The 6,440-nt window shown below is 40.0% G+C and overlaps 1 pseudogene across 1 annotated transcript; it reads left to right on the top strand.

Moving 5' to 3' along the window:
* The first annotated feature begins 367 nt into the window (after positions 1–367).
* On the top strand, positions 368–949 carry LOC308648261 (high mobility group protein B1-like; annotated as a pseudogene). The gene has a single exon. The product of its transcript is annotated as a high mobility group protein B1-like (transcript).
* Positions 950–6,440: the final 5,491 nt, after the last annotated feature.

Raw genomic sequence — 6,440 nt, 5'->3', positions numbered from 1 at the left:
CTGAACTTTTAGTGGCATAGGACTCATTTGGGGGCAGTGGGATTTGTTAAAAGGGATTTGGGTTCAGGAGGTGTGATGGTTAATCTTGATCATCAACCTGAATGAATTGAGAGGCATCTAGGAAAGTAGTAAAGCACACTTCTAGATGTGTCTGTGATGGTATTCACAGACAATGGGGATGTCAGTAACCTGAGAGGGGAAGACCCACCCTGAATGTGGACAGCAGTATCCAATAGACTGGGGGTCCAGAAGGAAGCAAACGTGGAAGGAGTCCATATATCAAACTCCATAGAGACAGAGCCAGGGCCAGTGGGTTCTGGATAGGTACTGGGTGACTCGGTGCCTAGCTGAGGGAAAACAACTAAACATGGGCAAAAGCGATCCTAAGAAGCCAAGGGACAAAATATCATCAAATAATTTTTTGTGCAAACTTGCCAGGAGGTACACAAGAAGAAGCACCCAGATGCGTTAGTCAACTTCTCAGAGTTTTCTAAGAAGTGCTCAGACAGGTGGGAGACCACATCTGCTAAAGAGAAAATTTGAAGACATGGCAGAGGCAAACAAGGCCTATTATGAAAGAGAAATGAAAACCTATATCCTTCCTAAAGGGGAAACAAAAACGAAATTCAAGAGGTGTCCATTGGCCTTCTTGTTCTATTTGCCCCCAAGTTGCAGGAGAACTCCCAGCCTATCCATTGGTGATATTGAAAAGAAACTGGGAGCGATGTGGAGTAACACTGCTGCAGATGACAAGCAGCCTTACAAAAAGAAAGCTGCTAAGCTAAAGGAAAAGTACAAAAATAATACTGCTGCCTACGGAGCTAAAGGAAAACCCAATGCAGTGAAAAAGGGAGTTGTCAAGGCTGAAAACAGCAAAAAAAGAGAAGAGTAGAAAGATGAGGAGGAGGAGGAGGAGGAAGATGAAGAAGAAGATAATGATGATAAATAAGTTGATTCTAGCTCAGTTTTTTTTTTGTGTGTGTGTGTGTGTCTCTAAAGTATTTAATCTTCCTGTGTCCAACTCACTCCTTTAAAAGGGTGGGTGGTGGGGGAGGAATGTAAGGCTATGTAAGATTCATTTTAAAACTGAACAGGTCCTTTTTTGTATAGTTAACGCACTAGCAAATGTGTCTGTCCTGGTGGTATTTTCAATAGCCATTAACCTTGCCTTACAGTATGGGGTTGTAAATTGGCATAGAAATTTAAAGCAGGTTCTCTTTGGTGTGCTGCAGAAATTATTTATACACAGGGATGATAGTTTTTCAACTTCAATTGTCTCTGATGCAGCTTATGTGAAATAATTATTGTTCTGTTAACTGAATACCACTCAGCAAATGCAAAACAAAACAAAACAAAAATTGAAAAAAAAAGTGGAAAGAAGGAAGCCCACCAGTGCCCACAAGCTCACTTCTCCCTGAGTGGATGTGTTTTTTGCTGTTGCCATCCATGGTGAACATTAGGCTCCAGCTTTTTCAGCCATGGAAGGTAGATCCACATCAGTGACTGTCAGGATCACTGGGCCTCACCCTTGGAGTGGGGCTGCATCATTGGTCCCTCTTGCTCCAAGTTCTTGGACTGAGCCGTTCCTGGTTTCTCTGGCTCTGCAGCCTGCAGGTGGCCATTTTGGGATCATCCAGACTACAATGTGAGCTTATTTAATAAATTCCCGTGTGTGTGTGTGTGTGTGTGTGTGTGTGTGTGTGTGTGTATTTCCTATTGGTTCTTTTCCTCTAGAGAACTCTCGTACAGGAGGTCTAGACTGAGGGAAGAAACTTACATGTCAAAAAAAGATCCAAATCAATAATTGGGATGGAATCAAACTCAAAAGAAGTTTCTTCTCAGAAAAACAAACCAATCTGTGAGGTGAACAGAGAGCCTATATATCCTGGGAGCAAATTTTTACCCCTCACACATCAGATAGAGCACTAATCTCTAGGCTATATAAAGAACTAAAAAAGCTAAGCACCAAAAACAAACAAACAAATAACCCAATGAAAAAATGGGCCAAGGATCTGAACAGACACTTCTCAGAAGAGGACATACAATCAGTCAACAAATATATGAAAAAATGCTCATCATCTCTAGCAATTAGAGAAGTGCAAATCAAAACTACCCTAAGATTTCATCTCACTATAGGCAGAATGGCAGCTATTATGATGACAAACAATAAGTGGTGGTGAGGATGTGGGGAAAAAGGTATACTCAGACATTGCTGGTGGGACTGAAAATTGGTGCAGCCAATATGGAAAGCAGTATGAAGATTCCTTGGAAATCTGGGAATGGAACCACCATTTGACCCAGCTATGCCTCTCCTCAGTCTATACCCCAAAGACTTAAAATCAGCATACTACAGGGACACAGCCACATCAATGTTTGTAGGAGCACAATTCATAATAGCTAAACTATGGAACCAACCTAGATGCCATTCAGTGGATGAATGGATAAAAAAATGTGGCATATATACACAATGGAATTTTATTCTGCAATAAAAGATAATAAAATCGTGGCATTTGCAGGTAAATGAATTGCTGAGGGCCATTGCCAAGTAGGAATGACGCATCGAAATTTCCTTGCCAGCATATCCCATGTTGCTTAGAGGACATTCGCTGGGACATTGCATGTATGCTTTAGTAAGGTGACCTTGCTCAAGGACCAGGGCGGATCCGGTTTAGAGCTGATCAGGTTTTAGGGAGTATCCCTGGGTTTAGGGAAGTTCCAGGTTTAAGGTGTTGGAAAAGAAAGCCTCGTGGAGTAGGTGAATTGGGCGGCGGCAGAACTGGGATTTCCCCAGAACATGTGTAGAGGCCGGTGTGAGTTCGGGAATAAAGAATTGCTGTTTGAATCTACAAGGTGTGTGGTGGCTCGTGATTCTGTGCCCAGCCAAGACTGCGGCAATGAATGGCATTGGAGAAGATAATGCTAAGTGAAGTTAATCAATCCCCCCCCCCAAACAAATGCCAAATGTTTTCTCTGATAAAAGGAGGCTGACTCTTAGTGGGGTAGGGAGGGGAGCATGGGAGGAATAGATGAATTCTAGATAGGGAAGAGAGGTGGGAGGGAGAGAAAGGGGACAGGGGTTTAGCAAGGGCGGTGGAATATGATAGACATCATTATCCAAAGTACATGTTTGAAGACACGAATTGAGTATCAACATACTTTATATACAAACAGATATGAAAAATTCTGGTATATACGTGTAATAAGAATTGTAATATATTCCGCTGTCATTTAAAAAAATCAAAAAAAGGAAATAAGAACCACTACTTTGTAACATACTCAAACTTTTAAAATATTTTCTTTCTTCCTTCCTCCCCCTCCTTCTCCTCTTCTTCTCTTCCTCTTCCTCTTTTTTTTTTAATGTGAAAAGTGCCATGTGAATTCCCTGTCAATGGTTGCAACCCTGGTCACCCATTAAAATCACCAGGAAAGCCAATAAAAATTTGAGGAATTGGTAATTTGTGCCCAACTGTATTTCAGATTTGATATGTACAAGTAACTTCTCTATGACTTCTGTTGACCCTCTCTTGGTTTTGAACTTAAATGTTTACTGCATTTGTCTATCTCAGTATGATTATTGTTGGATGGGCAGATAACTTGGCTCTTTAGTTTACGAGTTTTCAGATCAAAACAAACTGTTTTTGAAGAATCATATATGATTAGACTCATTTTTATCTGGGCAGGATTTAAAAGACAAGATTCTGGCTTTTTAGTCTAAGTCTGTTGCTGTAATGAGATGAAGTTCTCCGGGTTGTGGGAAGGGGTGAGCGTATTTTGCATATGGAAGTAATACAAATAATTGGTGGATAGAAAATGGACTATGGTATATTAAAATGGTCACAAATTCTTAGATACTTGTATGGTAGGATTTATCTCCCCCCGCCTCCCCTGCCTTTAGGTCTGGGAAGCCAGATAACATTGACCAATAGAGAAGGCAGCAGTAATGCTGGGCCAGAAGGGGCCTAGACTTTAAAAGGAATGGCAGAGCTGGGGATGTATCTCAGTGGTAGAGTGCTTGCCTACCTGGGTTCAACCCCTAGCACTGCTAAATAAATAAAAGAATTGGTAGTTTATACTATGTAAAAAAATTGCCATATAAGAAGACTATGTAATATTCCTAAGAAGACATAGGGAGAAGAAGAGACCAGGTGAACCCAGACTTCTATTTGCGCCCATAAAGGCAATAAGCATATGAGGGAAGCCATATTGGATTCTCCAAACCAATTCAGTTACCAGCTAAACACCACTGAGTGATCCCAACTGACACTACCTGGAGCACTACATGGTTACTCCTGCTCAAATTCCTGTCCCTCACAATGGAGAAACATGCAAAAGACCTTTGTTGTCAGCTACTAAGTTTTTTTGGTGGTTTGTTACATAGTGATGGATAAGCAGAACCCTTCCCCAGGTGAGTGTAATGTGCAGCCTTGTTACTCAAAAGTCATTTGCCTAGGTAGCCAAGAAGGACTTTTTCCACCTAGCCTTTTATCCACGTATTCCCTAATCATTTTGTTCATTTCCCACCTTAGTAAACTATTTTTATTTGGCAAAAGATGTCTCATGCATTTAGAGGAAACAATTTATTACTCCCATTTAACATTCAATAAAATGTTGTGTACTTTTAATGAGATCAAGTACTGGGTAAAGAGTCAGGAAAATTTGACTTTAGTTCTACATTTGACATCAGTACCTCCATAACTTTGAGCAAGTCATTTATCTTTTCCGTCTTGTTTTTGACACTTTTATAAAAAGAGGAAGTCAGACTACATTGTCTCTAAGTTCCCTTTCACTTGTGGGATTTTGTGACAGCCAGTGTAATGATAGGTCAAATAGTGACTACCAATGGGGAGGGATTATTTTCATAGAAAACACACAACTCATCAATCTCCTCTTGATCACCACTGACTCAGTACAGATTCATATTCATCACCCAAGGCTGAAAAGCTTTGTTTTTACATCACTAGCTAACTTCTCAGGCGCTTAGCTTCCTAAGTATGCATGCCTATTTTAAATGCACATAGATCAAGAAGAAAGAAAAAAGAAATAAAACAAAGCTCAACATCCATTCTTTCATTCCATAAAATTCTGTGGAGGCTTTGTATTCAGTGTGATTATGCTGGGCAAAGGATACTTCTTGCCATGAGCTGTTCCGGTGGAATGAGAGATAGAGTAATGAAATTCATGGCGTGTAAGTTTGGATTTATAATTCGGCAACAAATCTGTCTGTGAGTCTTTCAGAATTTATCCACCTCACCCTAGTGACATGTCAAAAGCAGAAAGAAAGGATTCTTTGTGTGGAAAGCTGAAATATGCACCATCCTAGGACTGTAAATATAGTTGCTCACTTCCTGAAGCTCTAGTTAATCCCACTGACCTTTCTCAAAGTGTTTTTTTCTGGCTTCCATTAATAGCAGAGAACCTAACCCACTGCTGTTAACAATGCACATTATAGTTCTTAAAAGCTGGAAAGTAGTAGTTCCATGCAATTTGAAATGTTTTTTTTAAAATTCTTTTATTTTCAAAATTCAGATATAACCTTGTGTAGAAGTTCAAATGTTCCTGGTAGTTAAAAGTCAATGCCAAACTCTTAACATACCACAGAGGATCATCAAAAGAACACTTCTCCCCTCACCCCAATAAATCAGACCAAACAAATTCTTCAGTAAGAACATTTTCTCTCATCCTTCACTCAGTACAAAAAGCAGCAGTACAAAATATGAACTTCATGATGTTTGCTACCCTTGGGTGGCAGCTGCTAGAACGCAACACTGCCATTTGTATTCAAGGGATCTTTTATTCCCAGCTGCGTGAGCCAAGCCACAAGGCTTGCAAGAATGCTTGGGATGTTTCCTGTGGACTTAGGACACAAAGAAACTGTGGTGTGGCTCTGAAAAAGGAACCAATAGAGACAGAAGAGCTGAAAGGGACATTTATTATGTTAGAAAAAGCATTGGTATTCATGCATTGAGTGTGTGTGTATGCAGAAAACACCATTTATGAGGATATGTATATGCAACTTTGGTTTCTTTATTTGAAACAATTGAAGTTATTGTTTCCAGTATAACCTAGAAGAGTGTCAGAAGGGCTTGGTAGGCACTGAGCCATCATACCTGTGGTTGGCCAAGTTGAATGAGAGAATTGAAGAATTAGAGAAGAAGCCTGTGTTTTTCTTATTAATGGTTAAGACATTGCCCCTGATAAAAGATTCGAAAAGTTTGCAAATAGGAAACTGGTCACTTGAGCTGGAATTCCTTCCAAAATAACTCCCTATTTCACTAAGTATTGAGCAATTTTGGTATGCTAGGGACTCCAATAGAAGTTGTTTTCCCTGAAACATTCGAAACTGATATGTTTCTAATTTATCCCATCTGCCCTAAAAGGGCCTTGAAAGTCACCAGTAATATCACCTGGTACAGCAAGTGAAAGATTTAAAACATATTTGA

This window comes from Spermophilus citellus (genome assembly GCF_964194105.1).
Source record: "Spermophilus citellus genome assembly, chromosome: 4".
In the NCBI taxonomy this organism is placed as follows: Eukaryota; Metazoa; Chordata; class Mammalia; order Rodentia; family Sciuridae; genus Spermophilus; species Spermophilus citellus.
This window is presented reverse-complemented; position numbering and strand designations above follow the sequence as displayed.